General features: G+C 47.0%; 1 protein-coding gene across 1 annotated transcript in view; it reads right to left on the reverse strand.

Moving 5' to 3' along the window:
- Positions 1-19,009, reverse strand: part of YME1L1 (YME1 like 1 ATPase) — a 225,473-nt gene that overhangs the window by 92,583 nt on the left and 113,881 nt on the right. The gene's annotated exons all lie outside the window — the stretch shown is intronic.

The raw sequence follows: 19,009 nt of genomic DNA on the forward strand, positions 1-19,009 counted from the left end.
GGGAAAAATTAGAGGAAATGTCTACCTGGGGCACATATTGCATTTGGTTTACCCTACAGTATATCTTGGATCTTCAAGCTTCTTAAATTATTTTATATATATATTTTTGAGAAATATTGCTATACTTGATAAATTTGCTACTGTACTAGATATTTAAAATTAACTTTGCATATACATCCATAAAACTTTAAAATCAAAGGCAACAATAGTGTGGCGAAGTAGGGGTTTTGCTTGCTTTATGGTTTATTGTTCTGCGCTATGATGCTTTTCACCAGAGAGCTCATTTCTTGTGTGCTGGTCTGCAGGTGGTGTTTGACCTCAGCCTTATAGTACAAGCAAAGGCTTTGGATGCTGCCTTGAGTCAGCGGATGAACAGCCAACACATTCCAGCAGCCCTGAGGAAATGTAAAACTGAAATATCCTGCAGTGCCATTAGCCAAAAATATATTACTAGTCAGAAGGCCATTGGTGAGAAAGCTACTCCTAATACTGTGTTAACTGGCTGGCCCTGCAGGCAGAGAACCAGCCCCAAAAGAGCTAGAACTCTGTAGTCTCAGTTGGGAGTACAAAGGGAGCAGATCTCTGTGCTTAGGCCCTGTTCAGCTAAGTTGGACAGCTATTTTCCTGACATCCCCAGGTACTAAGTTAAGTGGTGAAAAGTATTTAGTTAGTTTCTACCGTTTAATCCTTGTTCTTTTACCCATTCGATTGCAAATTTAATATTTTTTCCATTCACTATTCCTACATTTTGTTAATAAACTTATTAGTTTGTTAGCTCTGCCTGTCTTGGACTGATTAGCAGTCCCGGTATAGTGTGTATTTGGTCTATGGGTGTTTTTCTAAGAACCCTATGACCCTTGGGTAGTGTGAGGTTTATTAACAAAATGTAGGAATAGTGAATGTAGGGCTAGTTCTCTGTCTGCAGGGCCAGCCAGTTAACACAGTATTAGGAGTAGCTTTCTCACTCATGGCCTTCTGACTAGTAATATATTTTTGGCTAATGGCACTGCAGGATATTTCAGTTTTACATTTCCTCAGGGCTGCTGGAATGTGTTTTGCTAGAAACCACTAGGGGATAGCTTGCAGGTGGGGGAACTTGCCCAGAGGCAAGCAGGAACCCAGTTGGTGGATGGGAGCTTGCCAGTGTAGGAGCCAGTGTGCAGGTGGGCCTAATGCTCTGTGCTTGGCGAGGCCGAGTGGCCAGAGAGATACCCCGAGTGCGTGTTAGGAGGTGGCACAGAGGCGTTACATGACTGATAGTATAGGCAAAGCTTATGATCCTAACAAATTTTGCACACACTTAAGTACACAATTTTAATGCACAGAAATGTTTGTTCACATAAGCATGATTTAACATTATTTGCATGCAAAAAACGTGTGTGCATAAATCATGTTTTATGTGCAGAAAGCACTATTTGTGCACAAAAAATATGTTTAGTGCATTCAGAATTATATATATATATATTTTTTTTTTTTAAATCACATAGGTTATTACATCTTCCCACAGTGAATACTTATCTTGCATTTAACAAGTCAAACATATGAACCAACTGAAGACATATCTTATATTTTTCAATTAAGCCCATAGATGACATTCATACTGCTACTTATTGTACATACCCAGCAAATTCAGGTCAGCTGAATAAAACCAGCTGCAATGGCATGTTGCATTATACAGAAACTGATAAAGCTATATAAAATACTACCATAAATCATAGGTCAAATCATGGGTGACATCTGACATTGCTGAACAGACTCTTCACTAAGTTCAAAGCTTTTGCTCTGTTGAGCAAGTACAGGAATTCCCACAAGGGTGTTGCCTTGTAAGCCCCTTCAGTTGATTTTAGAGCTAATTCTAGCTAGGTAGTCTACTCTCTAGAGAGGCGGGCATGTAGCATGGCTAATTCATCCGGCTGTCTAAGGAGATAACCATTTGTGGTAAGCAAGCTGGCTTTGTCTGTCGACAAACAGGGCTGAATTAGCCATGACATGTGGGGGAGTCCCAAGCTAAGGGTTGCAACAGAGCAATTACTGAAAAAGCAACCTGCACCCCACCATGAAGCGCAGACTAATGTGTAGGGCACAGAACTCATAAAGAAACAGATATAGTGCCTAAAGGGTTACATTGCTTGATACACGCACGGGGCTGTGTTTAAAGAATGCTTGATCACAGAGGAACAAAGGGTTAAATGCTTAATGCAAGGCAATGTCTTTCTTGGAAGCTGCTTGAGCTTTTCTTTGTTTACAGTAATTAGAGCTGATATCTTGCTGCTTTGAAACCCTGTGTGAACCAAACAAATGCAGACATTGCATTGTTTTCAAATACTATGAACAAAGGGGGCAGGAGAGTGAAAACATGTTTTCAAACTTCTATGATCACATTCATAGCTGGGAAAAAGAGAAACTGTGATGGAGGCAATAGACAAATGGGAAAAGGGCACAGACAAGGATGTGTACTTGTGTATAATCATCAATGAAAGACATAGGGAAAGACGATCGGAAGAATTTGTATGCGAAGGGCAGAATGTTAGGACCAGGATGAAAAGCCCAGCTTGTATAAAGGACAGAGACAAAGGACAGGAAACTGAAGTGCTAATGAGCTGTCGAACTGAACACACATGCAGTGATTGCTTCGCCTAGGTGATCATGCTTGTCTGCCATGACTGTTTCACATGCCTAGAGATCTGGCTAGACCAGGAAGTAAGACTGCCATCGATTTTACATAGCTCAGCTCGCTATATATATGCTCTCGATTACCATTTGTATTTATATTAAGTTCAATTATAATCTAGTTTATTATTGCTAAAAGAAATATCTTATAGCCAAGAAAAAATATAAACACTTTTTACCTATAACTGCCCTCTCTGAGTTTTAGTGCTATTTATATAGGAATATAACAGACAGGAAACAGGGGGTGGGGGAAGGTTGATAACTGCATACTCTGTTCTCATAAGCAGACACATTAGCAACTGCAAGGTTGCATAGTGGAATCCTAGCATAGGTGGGAATTGGGCAAAAACTGTGGGATCTTCGAACCTGCACATAATACACTTGGTTGTAGGGGTGGGATCCTTTGGTTATTTTGCCTGATTCTGGGGTGTAGGGAGGTTTACCCTGCCCATTAGAAAAAGGGGGAGACAGAAGCTGTACTGCCTGTCCTGCTATATATATGAAGATGTTCCCACAATGTTCTGGAGAAAATGAAACGTGCAGGTCCTAGTGCCGGGTTGGACAGAGCACGAACCCTGGTTTGCCATAGCCCAAATCCTCTCCCACACAAAATGTACCCAGGAACCCTGGGACACAGAGTTGGTAGCATCGCACCAAGCACTTACCCTCACTATGGCCAAGGTGCTCTCCTGCCTGAAGGTGGGTGGCGCCTATGGGTCTACCATAGCATGTTGGGTTGACTCGACAAGCAAGTCGCTGCCCTTCACGAGGAGGTAGCCGCCTTGAAGTGGAAGGAGGAGAGATTAAACATCTGGGTATGGCACCAGGAGGTACTCATTGTCTCTGCCATGTGGGCAATGGAAACTGCCCAACAGTGTGCAGTCACTGTTGTCAAACAGGGTGAAGCTAAGTTGCAGCTCTTGTCCACCTGCTTACAATCGGGAGTAGAGATAAACCCTGTTAAGACTAATCAGGTGATCATGAGTGCCTCTTTAAATTGGGACATTTTTGATGGGTCCATTCCCTCTCCTTCCTGTGTGAGCCCTTCTGATAAAATGTGAATTCTTGAGACAGGGGAGACAAGTAAGGAAGCATCTCTCAGACTTGAAGGTGCAAGAGACACCATCTGGTAGAAAGAATGCATTATTCATGGCCCTCAAGAATAAAAGTAACCCCTGAACCACCCAGGTTAGATTATGAGGGACCAGTGGGTGAGACTGGGGAAAGTTCAGGGAGTAAACAAAGGGTGTGTTCAAATATGAGGCCATGTGATTTAGTCGCCCTTGGAGCAACAGACAGCAGCCTGGGAAGGGGATCCTCCTCTGGATAGCACATTTATCTATTAATGGGGCTCTAACGCTGGAGCTAACAGCCAAGGAATTATGAGTCCCTTGTCTACACACCCACTTGTCCTCCTCTCTGCATATCATCTGAGACTGAGGGAAAAAGGAGAAAGTTCCTTTGGGCACTCTTCTATTTGAATCATTGAGCATATTTTTCCCAGATGAAGCAGCTCTTACCTATGACCCGGGTGGCAAGTGATGGAATAGCAAGGCAGAGGGAATTAAAATGCTACAGAATTTGGCTGCCCGCAGGGCTATCACTTCAAAGCACCCGCTGCATCAGGCAGGAGATTTGCCTATTCCACCCATTTACCAAAGGGCATGGATGCTAGCAGCTGGGCCAGAAATTATCCCAGTTGCCCAGGCGCTTGCCACTATATTTTCAGAGGCAAGGATTTGCATCCCACATTTACTGAGGTAATGTAGTTACTAGGGCAACATATGGCTCTTACATCAGACATAGCCCTGGGAAATGTTCAGATTAAGCCAACTCTGATCACAGAGCTGTAGAACCTGCAGTTTTGGAAAAGCAATTGCCAAAGGTTGTAACTGTTGATGTTGAGAAATTTCCTGAGGGTATGAGTGAGGAGAAGGAGATGAACTCACTGGATTACTTACCAACTATGAATACTTTGTATGACATATGTGTGGATAAAATCTCAATTCATCTGCTCCATTGCAGAAAAGCAAGAGATAATAACAGAGGGACCAAGCAATATACTGTGGATCACTCTGGAGGATAAATCTTCACTGCAGTGTATTGATACAGTCAGGTGGCAATTCTAATTACTTCAGACACTCTGTTGGAATCCCTAGAAGGTATGATGCCTGCTGGATAGCTTCATATTTTCATACCCATTCCCGTATTTTTATAGCCTCTTGGCAGAGAATCCACAACCTAATGCCAACTTGTTTGTTCACATAGAACATGGCTACCTTGTCAGTTTGAATGAAAACACTCGTCCCCTGGAGGGACTACACGAAAATTATCAAAATGTATCTGATTCCTCACAGAGCTGGGAGCTTGAAATGAAATTGTCTATTAACGCAGTGGTCCCCAACCCTATCCTGGGGGCCCACCAGCCAGTTGGATTTTCAGGATATCCACAATGAATATACATGAGAGAAAATCTGCAAGCACTGCCTCCATAACATGCAAATTTTCTCTCATGCATATTCATTGTGGATATCCTGAAAACCCGACTGGCTGGTGGGCCCCCAGGACAGGGTTGGGGACCACTGCATTAACGGACCAAGTCCCTTGAGTTTAGAAGGAGCCTGTGTGAGCTTCCCATTCTACTTGGTGTGGAAGAAAACAAGTGATGCCCCCTTTTTGAAGGGTTGTAGCTACTAGAGAAGCTCCTGTTTCATTTCCTGCAAGACATTCGTCCAGGGTTGAATTAACTGATTCCATTGGAAGCAGAGGCCCCAGTGTAGGAGTCACATGTGAAGGCAGGTTAGCAAACTACATGAATAGCTGCCTCCATATGTCCTAGAATGATTAGAATGTCCCTGGTCTTTGCCTCATCTCTGTTCAGTAGTTGATGTACAAGGGTACAGAAACTGTTTGCCTGGTCTAACAGGAAGAAAGTTCTCTTGTAGAGGAATCTATCCATGCTCCTATGATTTTTATTTGCTGGGTGGGAATTAGACTTGATTTTTCAAAGTTTATCAGGAAGCCTAATGACTGTGGGAGTTGATGTGATTTCTGTAGTGAAGTGAGAACACCTGCCCGAGAAGTTGCTGTCACCAGCCAGTATTCTAAGTAAGGGAAGACCTGGATGCTTTGACAACATAGGTATGCTGCTGCTACTACAGCTAGGCATTTGTAGAGACCCTCAGTTCTTCTGATAGTCCAAAGAGATGTACTTGTAATGAGAAGAGTCCACCACAAAGCACAGATAGAGCCAGTGAGAGAGATGGATGGAAATATGAGCACAGTGTTCAAATCTAGAGCGCACATCCACTCCTTCTTCTGGATGAAGGGGAGAATTGTGTGAAAAGTTATTTTGAAATTCTCCAGCAGCATATTTTTGTTCAGACTTCTTAAAGCCAGGCTGAATTTCAACCTCCCAGTTTTCTTGGGGATAAGGAAGTAGTGGGAGCAGAACCCCCGGCCATGTTTATGGAGTGAAACAGGTTTTATTGCTCACTGACTCAGGAGTGACTACCTCCAGGCAGAAATATGCCGAGTGAGACAGATCCAGATTGAAGGCTGAACAATGAGGAAAAGTGGGAAACTGGGAGAAGTGTAAGCAGTATCCAGACTGCACAACTTTTAAGATTCAGCCACCATTCCTCTAGGTACAGCTAAATTCTGCCCCTTGCCAGAAAAAATGATTGTGTTTGGATGCCAGTCAAATACTTGGTCCAGGTTGATTTGACTTGCTTTTGCCTAATGACATTTGCATTGTCAACTTCAAGTCAGAATTTGAAGCTGCTTCTGAAGCACAGGCAGGATCTGGTACCTCAAATTGGCATAAGGTCACCTCTGGAAATACAACCTTTTCAACTTGTAGGAGGTCTGTCATGACATGACTATTGCTTTGACCCCATTGAGAGGGACTGGATTGCTACATGTTGCTACTTACTTTGTGCAACCATTTCTCTGAGTTTGTCTCTGAAGAGGTGGCCTGCCAGGTAGAAGACATCTCCGAACTTATCACAAATATCCCCCTCACAGGAGATCTGATGGTGTACTCACTCAATCCGGGGAAACTGGGACTCCTCTTTCAGAGAGTAAATCTGGTCATTTAGAAAGGAGATGATGACAAGTAACCCCCTTAACCTTAGCTGCTAGAGCAGTGTAAAAAAAAAAAAAGTCTTTACCAACTCTGCCACTTGGTCTAGGGGCTAACATACCCCCTGGAAAAGAATTTATTTACACATCCTTTGGACTTTACAAAATTTGCGCCAGGAGCCAATTAGAAACCAAGGGTATCACAGAACAAATGGAATCCAGTGTATCCAGATGAAGGCTTTGCTCCAGTAACCTTAATGGTGACACTTCTGTAGTTTGCAGGGGTAAGTTAATATCTCCTTCTGTCCCTAAGGACTTTCACCCATGTATGGGGCGTCATTGCTAAGTTCCAATGGCTTGGAGCATCAACAAAGAAGCAGTTTGTTCCGAAGCTCAAAGCACTGCATGCTCCAGGGCCTGATGCAAAGTCTTGTGCATCAACTATGCCACAGCTCAGTGCCCCAGAAAATGATGCAGAGGCTCGATGCTTTTTTGGCACCAGGTGCACCGCTGGATCCAAAGAGAAGCACTGCCCTGTTTTTACTTGCTCGACAAGGAAGACTATGTTGTTCTGCCAAGGGGGAGGGAGGGGACTTCTCTTGAGGAGCTTCTACTCAACGCTACATCCAGAAAGCATGAGGTGGCTACACTCCAAGATGATTACTAACTGCAGCTCTTCAGTATCTTATGCAGTGCCTCCATTTTACAGGTCCTGGACTTCTGGGAACTTGGGAGGCATGTGGTAACAACGATAGCAATTTGCTTGGTTCTGGTCCGGTCCAAGGCAGCAGTAACAGAGGTCATGTCTGTAACGGACATCTTTCTACCCCATATAAAGTTTTTGAAACCACTTACTGTAGGTTTCTTGGATCTAGACATTCTGTGGAGAAATACCAAGGACTGCGTCCCTGACTGAGCCGGGCAGGGGTCCCCATCGCCCCTGCTTTTCCCCCTTCTTTCCTCCAGGAGCGTCGTTCATCTACCCTGCTCTCCCTCCTTGTTACACTGACGTCAATGCTCGCCCCACGCATGTGTTGGGGAGTGTGTCGCTCCTGCCATGCAAGCACAGGATGTCGGGGGGGGGGGGGGGGGGGTTGGCATGCAGTGATAACTAGGGCCGAAATTTAAAACACAGTGGTGCAGATCCAGGGTGCCACAGCATCCCACCCTCCCATCTAATACTATTAATTATTGTATTGAACGGTTGCTTATGGTGAAATTACTTCTTCCCTAAGAACATAAGAAAATGCCATACAGGGTCAGACCAAGGGTCCCATCAAGCCCAGCATCCTGTTTCCAACAGTGGCCAATCCAGGCCATAAGAACCTGGCAAGTACCCAAAAAACTAAGTCTATTCCATGTTACCATTGCTAATAGCAGTGGCTATTCTCTAAGTGAACTTAATAGCAGGTAATGGACTTCTCCTCCAAGAACTTATTCAATCCTTTTTTAAACACAGTTATACTAACTGCACTAACCACATCCTCTGGCAACAGAGTTTAATTGCGCGTTGAGTGAAAAAAGAATTTTCTCCGATTAGTCTTAAATGTGCTAATTGCTAACTTCATGGAGTGCCCCCTAGTCCTTCTATTATTCGAAAGTGAAAATAACCGAGTCACATCTACTCGTTCAAGACCTCTCATGATCTTAAAGACCTCTATCATATATCCCCCCTCAGCCGTCTCTTCTCCAAGCTGAACAACCCTAACACCTTCAGCCTTTCCTCATAGGGAAGCTGTTCCAGCTCCTTTATCATTTTGGTTGCCCTTCTCTGTACCTTCTCCATCGCAACTGTATCTTTTTTGAGATGCGGCGACCAGAATTGTACACAGTATTCAAGGTGTGGTCTCACCATGGAGCGATATAGAGGCATTATGACATTTTCCATTCTATTAACCATTCCCTTCCTAATAATTCCTAACATTCTGTTTGCTTTTTTGACTGCTGCAGCACACTGAGCTGACGATTTTAAAGTATTATCCACTATGATGCCTAGATCTTTTTCCTGGGTGGTAGCTCCTAATATGGAACCTAACATCGTCTAACTACAGCAACGGTTATTTTTCCCTATATGCAACACCTTGCACTTGTCCACATTAAATTTCATCTGCCATTTGGATGCCAAATCTTCAAGTCTTGCAAGGTCCTCCTGCAATGTATCACAGTCCGCTTGTGATTTCACTACTCTGAATAATTTTGTATCATCTGCAAATTTGATAACCTCACTCGTCGTATTCCTTTCCAGATCATTTATATATATATTGAAAAGCACAGGTCCAAGTACAGATCCCTGAGGCACTCCACTGTTCACCCTTTTCCACTGAGAAAATTGACCATTTAATCCTACTCTCTGTTTCCTGTCTTTTAACCAGCTTGTAATCCACGAAAGGACATCACCTCCTATCCCATGACTTTTTAGTTTTCGTAGAAGCCTCTCATGAGGGACTTTGTAACGCCTTCTGAAAATCCAAATACACTACATCTACCGGTTCACCTTTATCCACATGTTTATTAACCCCTTCAAAAAAATGAAGCAGATTTGTTAGGCAAGACTTCCCTTGGGTAAATCCATGTTGACTATGTTTCATTAAATCATGCCTTTCTATATGCTTTACAATTTTGTTCTTGAGAATAGTTTCCACTATTTTTCCCGGCACTGAAGTCAGGCTCACTGGTCTATAGTTACCTGGATCGCCCCTGGAGCCTTTTTTAAATATTGGGGTTACATTGGCCACCCTCCAGTCTTCAGGTACAATGGATGATTTTAATGATAGGTTACAAATTTTAACTAACAGATCAGAAATTTCATTTTTGAGTTCCTTCAGAACCCTAGAATGCATACCATCCGGTCCAGGTGATTTGCTACTCTTTAGTTTGTCAATCTGGCCTACTACATCTTCCAGGTTCACAGTGATTTCGTTCAGTTCGTCTGACTCATCACCCCTGAAAACCATCTCCGGACCATCTCTGGAACTGGTATCTCCCCAACATCCTCATTAGTAAACACGGAGGCAAAGAATTAATTTAGTCTTTCTTCAATGGCCTTATCTTCCCTAAGAGCCCCTTTAACCCCTCTGTCATCTAATGGTCCAACCGACTCCCTCACAGGTTTCTTGCTTTGGATATATTTTAAAAAGTTTTTATTATGAGTTTTTGCCTTATGCGCGGAAGTTTTAATGTGCTCCTAAGAATGTGCACCCAAATTTTGTGCGCCTATAATGCGCGCCCAACTATCGGCGCCTATAATACGCGCCCAAAAATTGGCGCCTATAATATGCGCCCAATTATTGGGCACCTAGCTTAAAATATGCGCCCAGCTATTTTCAGGCGCCTATAATATGCGCTTAGCTTAATTTGTGTGCTCGATCGAGCGGCGAAGAAGGCCAAGATGGCGACGGCGAATGTGCGGGCAATATGGCGACCTCCTTGGAGGGTCTCCACGTGGGCAGACCCTGCTCCTCCTCGATCTTCGGAGACCGGTTAAATAGAAGATGTACGCCTTACCTTGTCTTCGGCGCTTCCCGGTTTCGACCCGGGCAGTCTCCGGCTGCGGGGGGAGGGGGTAAATACCTTCACCGCCGCGCTCTAGGGGATGCACCGCTGCCTCTCAGCTGCGCCCGAACCCTTCTCGCTCGGGGCTAGGTCCCTGCCGCGATTCGGCCACCGGACCGAGGCTCTTACCTCCGAGGGACCACAGAAATCACCTCGGGAAACTCAACTGGGGGAGGGACCCGAGGGTATCACCGCAGGAGTGCGGGGCTCGTATTCAGTAGGGTTTTGTTCTTTAAATTTGTTCTGATGCTCGGCGAGCGTGAAGATAGCTCCTAACTGCTTTGGAGACTGAAAAATACTGAGATTCTGCACTTCCTGCAGGGGTATATGTACTAGGTGCTGACGTCAGATTGAAATCTGATCCGTCTCCAACTGCTAGCACGAGTACACTATACCCATTGGTCTTGAGTCCATCTGCTACATGCTAGGAAAAAGTAAAATATTTTTTAGATTTTGTAGAGATTAGCAGGCATGTTGTGTTATGAGTTGCTGTTATCTCAAGTAGTGAATGTACTGTACATCTTTGATTTTGTTTGGACATCTTGCGGTTACTCCCGCTAACCAATTAAGTTAGATACTTTACTTTGATGTGGCACATAGGGTTTATTAACTGATTGACTTTTTTCTGGTGGACAAAGTCCTGGTGAATAAGGTGGGGACCATGGAAACTGAGGCTATAACATGATCAGACCATTTTAAGGGGTTGGAGGGACAATTTGGGGAGAGATTTCAGAGGCTTAATGAAAGTCTGTTAGATGATAGTGAGTATAGCAAACTTTTGAATAGGGAAATGGGGCAGTATTTAGAGGACAATGAGAATAGCGAGGTGTCTGCTGGTATTCTTTGGGATTGCTATAAAGCAGTAGCCAGAGGTAAACTGATTGCCAGAGCATCTTATTTGAAGAAGGTGAGGGAGAAGAGGAGAGTGGAGTTATTGGAGAGGCTATGCAAATTGGAGATAAGGCATAAGAGAAGAGCTAATCCACAGATTGGTTTACAATTTGATAAACTGAGGGTGGAACTGCAGGATTTAGTGCAAGGGGAGTGTTTATCAGTTAGAAAGGGCTAAACAAAAATTTTTTGAAGGTGGCAACAAGGCTGGCAGATTTTTGGCTAGGAGACAAGTCTAGGGCAGTTCACAATCAGATTCTCAAAATTAAGGATAGAAATGAAAAAATGTTGTTTGATAGTGCCAATGTAAGGACTAGGTTTACCAAGTTCTATCAGGAATTATACTCCAAACATGCGAACATTTCTCAAGCTGATACAGATGCTTACTTAGCAGAAATTACAATGCCTAGGAATAGATCAAACTCAACAAGACCAGCTAAATAAGGACATTTCAGAACTAAAGGTTGCCCAAGCAATAAAAGATTTGAAAATGGGGAAATCCCTGGGAAAGATGGGTTTTCAGCGGGCTTGTATAAGCAGTTGAGTTCAGTGGTGGTACAACCCCTGGCAGCCGCATTTAATGTGGAGATTACTTACCTGATAATCTCGTTTTCCTTAGTGTAGACAGATGGACTCAGAACAAGTGGGTATAGTGTGCTCGTGCTAGCAGTTGGAGACGGATCTGACGTCAGCCCGGGTACATATACCCCCACAGGAAGTGAAGCTCTTCAGTAATCTACCTTGCAAAAGCTGTTATGGATATATGTGTACTGACGATCAAAGAAATAGTGAAAATATGATTCCCCTGACCGATTGATAGTAGCTGGAGACCGCCAGCATTCCCAACCGGAAGGCGTCGACACCTGGTAGAGTGGACGCACTCATGTAAGAAGTGATAAGGCTTACCTTGAATCGGTGAAACCAATGACTACAGGCAGCTGGGCGGGATGCTGAGTCCATCTGTCTACACTAAGGAAAACGAGATTATCAGGTAAGTAATCTCCACATTTCCTGTCGTGTAGCCAGATAGACTCAGAACAAGTGGGATGTACAAAAGCTTTACTCCCGGACTGGGCGGGAGGCTGCTTGAGGACCGTGTAAGACCGCCCTCGCAAATGCTGTATCCTCCCTGGCCTGGACATCCAGACGGTAAAACCTGGAGAAGGTATGGAGGGAGGACCATGTCGCCGCTTTACATATTTCTGCAGGCGACAGCATCCTAGATTCCGCCCAAGATGCTGCTTCGGCTCTCGTAGAATGAGCCTCGACTTGAAGAGGCGGTGACTTCCCAGCCTCTACGTAGGCCGCTCTGATAACTTCTTTAATCCAGCGGGCAATGGTGAGCCGAGAGGCCGCTTCACCTTGTTTTTCTTCCCGCTGTGAAGGACGAACAGATGGGTCAGTCTTTCGTACTGTTTCTGTCATTTCCAGATATCTGGGCAGCAATCTGCCAATGTCGAGATGACATAGCAAACGCCCTTCTTCTGATTTCTTCAGGCCTGCCGTAGTTGGCAAGGATATGGTCTGGTTGAGGTGAAATTGTGAGACTACCTTAGGCAAGAAGGATGGAACCGTGCGAAGATGGATAGCCTCAGGAGTGATTCTGAGAAAGGGATCACGGCAAGACAGTGCATGTAGCTTCTGAGATGTGGCGTGCTGAGCATACAGCCAGCAAGAACACCATCTTCAAAGTGAGAGAACGGAGAGACAGGCCCCGAAGGGGTCTGAAGGTGGGATCCCGCGAGGAAATCTCAAAACAATATTGAGGTTCCACAAAGGCACTGACCATTCAGTGGTGGACGATGTGCTTGACTCCTTTCAGGAAGGCGAGAAACATCTGGATGCGTGGCAATCGGTCTTGCCTCTCCCTCCTGGGACCATAGCAAGACAGGCGCAGCCACCTGAACCTTGATGGAGCTGAGGGAGAGACCCTTCTGAAGTCCATCCTGCAGGAAATCCAAAACAATAGGGATAGTAGTCGCATGTGGACTGGTGCCATGAGTGTCGCACCAGGCTTCAAATACTCTCCAAATCCTTACGTAGGTGAGGGATGTGGAAAACTTGCGAGCTCGGAGGAGTGTATCTATCACTGGCTCCGAGTAACCTCTTTTCTTCAGTCTAGTTCTCTCAATGGCCAGACCGTAAGAGAGAATTGAGCCGGATCCTCGTGAAGGATGGGACCTTGACGTAGCAGGTCCCTGAGCGGAGGCAGGGGAAGGGGCTCCCCTGCCAGTAGTCTTCTCATGTCCGCGTACCAGGCTCTTCTTGGCCAGTCTGGTGCCACTAGAAGAACTAGGCCCCGGTACTTCTGAATCTTGTGGATAAGGGTGCCCAGCAGGGGCCACGGAAGAAAGGCGTATACCTGGCCCCTGGAGGCCATGGCTGAACCAGGGCGTCGATCCCGTGAGAGAACGGATCTCGCTTGCGGCTGAAGTATCTGGGTACTTGAGCATTGGACCTGTCCGCTAGTAAGTTCATGTCCGGAATCCCCCAGTGATCCACAATCATCTGGAAGGCTGTGGGGGACAGCTGCCATTCCCCCGGATTTAGGCTTTCTCTGCTGAGGAAGTCTGCCGTGGTGTTGTCCCTTCCTGCAATGTGGACGGCGGAGATGTCCTGAAGATTTGCCTCTGCCCAAGCCATCAGCGGGGCTCTCTCGAGGGACACTTGTTGGCTTCTGGTTCCGCCCTGTCAGTTGATGTATGCCACCGTGGCGGCGTTGTCTGACATCACTCTGACTGCTCTGTTCCTCACTCTGTGAGCAAATCGCAGGCAGGCTAACCAGACTGCCCGTGCCTCTAGTCGGATGATGTTCCCACCCCGACTCTTCCCTGCTCCACCGTCCTTGGGCGGTGAGTTCTTCGCAGTGTGCTCCCCATCCGCTCAGGCTGGCATCTGTGGTGAGCAGAGTCCACATGGGGGAGGACATCTTTGACCCCCTGCTCGTGTGGTTGGACTGCAACCACCACCGTAGCTGAGTCCGCACTCTGGCCGGTAGAGGTAGATGCATAGAGTAATGCCGGAAGCGGGGGCTCCATCAAGAGAGCAGGGAGCGTTGTAGAGGTCTCATATGGGCCCTTGCCCAGGATACCACTTCCAGGGTGGATGCCATGAGACCGAGAACCTGCAGGTAATCCCAAGCTGTGGGCCGACTGGCTCCCATCAAGGACCGAAGACGCGTCTGACGTTTTAACCTTCTCTTGGTGGTGAGACTGACTGTGTCTGCCTGGGTGTCGAACTGGTCTTCCAGATATTCCAGAGATTGGGAAGGCTGTAGGTAACTCTTGTTTAGGTTGACTACCCATCCCAGGCTTTCCAGGAGGGCGATCACTCTGTTGGTTGCCCGATGGCTCTCCTCTCGCGATTTCGCCCTGATCAGCCAATCGTCTAGGTAGGGATGGACAAGAATTCCTTCCCGTCTGAGCGCCGCTGCTACCACTATGATCACCTTGGTGAAGGTCCGCGGCGACGTGGCCAGCCCAAAGGGCAAAGCCCGGAACTGGAAGTGGCGTCCCAGCACCTTGAAGCGTAGGTAGCGCTGATGATCCTGGTGAATCAGGATATGCAGGTAGGCTTCTGATAAATCCAAGGCAGTGAGGAATTCTCCTGGCTGTACTGCGTTCTTGACTGAGCGCAGAGTTTCCATGCGAAACCTCGGGACCCGTAAGTATCGATTGACTGACTTGAGGTCCAATATGGGCCGGAAAGTGCCCTCTTTCTTGGGTACCATGAAATAAATGGAATAATGCCCAGAATTCAGTTCCCGTGCAGGTACCGGGATTATGGCTTTCAAGGACAGGAGCCTCGCCAAGGTAGCTTCCAATGCTGCCTTCTTGTGGATCGGACACGAAGATTCCACAAACCTGTCCGGAGGTAGATGATGGAAGTCCAGAAAGTAACCCTCTCGGATGATGGCGAGGGACCCACTGGTCCGACGTAATCTGGGACCCATCTGGGGTAGAAGAGGGTTAACCTGCCCCCTATGGCCCAGTCCCCCAGATGGATCGGCTGAATCTCATTGGGAGGCGCGGCCGGGGCCTGAACCCGAGTCGGCTCCCCTCTTCTGCTGCTTGGGCCGAAAGGACTGGTTCCTGGCCTGAGGTCGGGGTGCCTGACAGCAACTCCTATAGGGAATGAAGCGTTGGGAGCTTCTGCCTCTGGAAGGCCTTGGAAAGGTGCTCTGGTTCCTTTTGAACCTGTCTTCCGGCAGTCGAGGTATAGGAGAGGCACCCCATGGGCTGACCAGTTTATCAAGGTCGCTGCCGAACAGGAAAGAACCCCTAAAGGGCATTCTGGTGAGGCGTGTCTTCGAAGGAGCATCTGCTGACCAATTCCATATCCAGAGCTGCCTCCTGGCAGCCACAGAAGATGAGATCCCCTTGGCTGTTGTACGGACGAGGTCGGATGCAGCATCCGTGAGGAACGAGAGAGCGGACTCCATGTCTGCCGCCGGAGCATTGTTCCTGACCTGTGACAAACAGGAACGCGTCACCACTGTGCAGCAGGTTGCAATTCGCAAGACAGAGCTGCCACCCTCAAATGTCTGTTTCAGGATGGCATCCAGTCGCCGGTCGTGAGGTTCCTTGAGGGCCGCCGCCCCCCCCCCCCTCAACTGGGATGGTAGTGCGCTTGACCACCGCAAGGCCACAGGTGGACGCCTGTGGGCATGACCGCAAGGCGGTCATGCCCACAGGCGTCCACCTGTGGGCATGCCAGCATCTCCTTGATTGCCGGATCCAGGGGGTACATGCCTATCAGGCCCCGCCCCCCTTTGAATGAGGCCGCTGGTGCAGCCCATTCCAGATCTATCAGTTGCTGTGCGGCTTGCAAGAAGGGAAAATGGCGGGCTGTAGGACGAAGACCTTCCAGCACAGGGTTCTGTGTAGATGGCACCGTAGTGTTGGGGCCTGTAATATCCAACTCCGCCAGGCACTGAGATATTAGGTCAGAGAGATCTTCCTTGGGAAAGAACCGCCTCATGGTTTGATATGGCTCCATCCCCGAGGGAAGTTCCCCCTCCTCGGAGGGTTCTGATTCAGTCTCCGAGACATCAGGGTCCACCTGAACCGGACTGCCCGGAGGCGGGTGCGCTCGCCCACGATAAGGGCACGAAGGTCCAGGGGCAGGGTCCGCTGGAGCAGCAATAGGAGCAGCAGCCACAGTAACAGCAGGGCCTGGACGGGAAGCTGATTGCATCTGTACAAAGGCATGGATCCCCTTAAAGAGATCCACCCAGGAAATGAATGTGGTCTCAAGCCATCGGGGTACCAAGCCCCCAGGATTCCAGGTTGTTCGAGACTGCCTGCGAGATCCGGGTGGCCCCTGGGGAACTGTCAACAAACCTCGGTTGAGACTGGTCCTGGCCCGAGGCTACCACTGCCTCCTCACATTGGGCACAAATGGAAATCTGGCTCCTCGCTGTGCGTGCTCTGAGTCTGGCATGCCGAGCAGAGGCCGAGAGCTTCACGCCGGAATCAGGAGGCGCCGCCACCGGGGGACACCGGGGGCATTCGATTGTTCCATTGCGCTGAAATAATATGCGGCAGCATATTGCGCTTAATATAAATATGCGCTCAACATAATATGCGCTCAACAACATGCGACAGCTATATACGCTTAATACAATAAGCGCTCAATAATAAGCGGCAGCTATATACGCTAAACACAATAAGCGCTCAATAATATGCGGTCAGCAATATACACTAAACACAATATGCGCTCAATAATATGCGGTCAGCAATATATGCTCAATACGAAGTGCTCAATACGATACAGGCGCCTATCATGGGCGCTCAATACCTGAACAGGGCCAACAAAATGGCGACCTCCGCGGCGTGCCGCATACAGGCAACGCCGCCGATCCTCGAACTTCGGAGACCAAAGTAAAAGTTGTGCGCCTTACGTGATCCTCGGCGCTTCCTGGCTGAAACCCGGGCGGTCTCCGGCTGCGGGGGGAGAGGGCAAATACCTTCACCGCCGCGCTTGAGGAATGCACCCGCTGCCTCCCAAGTCCACGACGGGACCGAGGCGCCTCTTAGCTCAACCCAAGCCTTTCCTGCTCGGGGGCTTGGTCCCTGCCGCGATTCGGCCCCCGGACCGAGGCCTAAACCTCCGAGGGATCACGGAAATCACCTCGGGAAACTCAACTGGGGGAGGGACCGAATGGTATCACCGCAGGAGTGCGGGGCTCGATGTTCCTGTGGAAATGTAGTAAGTAGAAAATAGAAAGTAGATTGGAAACACGCTCAGCGAGCGTGCAGGCTCTCCAAACTGCTTTGGAGACGGAAATTACTGAAGAGCTTCACTTCCTGTGGGGGTATATGTACCCGTGCTGACGTCAGATCCGTCTGCAACTGCTAGCACGAGCACACTATACCCACTTGTTCTGAGTCCATCTGGCTACACGACAGGAAATGAATTGTTATTGGGTGGTCACATAATAGATGATGCAAATAGAGCAAGAATTACGATAGTAGCAAAGCCAGGTAGGGATGCCACTGTGTGTGGATCATATAGGCCCATCTCTCTCCTTAATTTGGATTTGAAAATTATAGCCAAAATTCTAGCTAGAAATGTGTGATAGCATGCAAATTGATTCCTCCTGAACAAATCTGGTTTATACCCGGTAGACTAGCTGCAGACAATGTGAGGAAGGTAATAAATTTAATCTGGTGGGTGCAAAAACCTAAGATTCCATTAGCCTTGTTTACAGTTGACGCCAAAGGCATTTGATTTGGTTCATTGGGATTTATTTTGTTTTAGATAAAGTAGGGCTGGGTGGAAATTTCACACTTTGGATAGGGAAACATTATAGCAATCCCAGCGCTTGTATTAAGATTAATGGGGGCTATTTGAAGGCCTTCCCCATAGGTTGGGGCATGAAGCAGGGGTGCCTGCTTTCACCGCTTCTCTTTGCGCTGTATTTGGAACCATTGGCAGTCTCTATTCGGAATTCCTCAATAGTGCAAGGACTTAAAGTGGAGGATCAGGAATATAAGCTTTCAATGTTTGCAGATGACATTCTTTTCACAATGGCATATCCTGAGACTTTGCTATGCTCTCTAGTGAAAACTGGCAAGATTTAGCAGGGTCTCTGGATATCAGCTGAATTAAGTTCCTGAATATTTCTCTCCCGGATGGGCAATTAGGGGAGATAAATAGGAGATTTCCTTTAAAAATTGTGCCATCCAAATTGAAGTATCTGAGGGTGAAGGTTAGCAACAAATTAGATGACCTTTTTGTTAGGCATTATAAAGTGGTTTGGAAGAAGATTTTAGAAGATTTTCAGCATTGGAGTGGGAAGATTTACCCTGGCTAGGTAGGATTTCAGCTATTAAGGTCCTGCCCAGGTTTAGCTATCTATTCCAAACTTTGCCTATTCCGGTCCCTGATGATTGTATCAATGTCTGGCAGCAAAAACATTTCTTTTATCTGGAAGCAATGGCCCCCTAGAGTTAGTAGTACGTGATGTGTGCGCCTGATCTTGAGACCAACATGGAGACGGCAACTGACCCAGAATCCTCTGCTATCTTAGCCTTTCTGGCTATGTGAACTTTAAATGCCCTACTGAGCCTGACCTGGAGGAATTCCAAGGACACCTGGACAGCAGTTGAAGCTGGCGACAATTTGTGATGCCTAATTATAGGGTCACAAGAGCAGAAGGCAACGGTCAGAACATCAGGCTAGAATGTCGATTACAGGGACACAGCACACAGCCTAAGATATAACGATTGCCCTGAACAGAAAGATTTTAACAGAACAAAGGATTATCTAAAAGAGTGATGGTAAATGGACCCCAACTTGGAGAACTGGT

Source organism: Rhinatrema bivittatum, chromosome 2, assembly GCF_901001135.1.
Source record: "Rhinatrema bivittatum chromosome 2, aRhiBiv1.1, whole genome shotgun sequence".
Lineage (NCBI taxonomy): Eukaryota > Metazoa > Chordata > Amphibia > Gymnophiona > Rhinatrematidae > Rhinatrema > Rhinatrema bivittatum.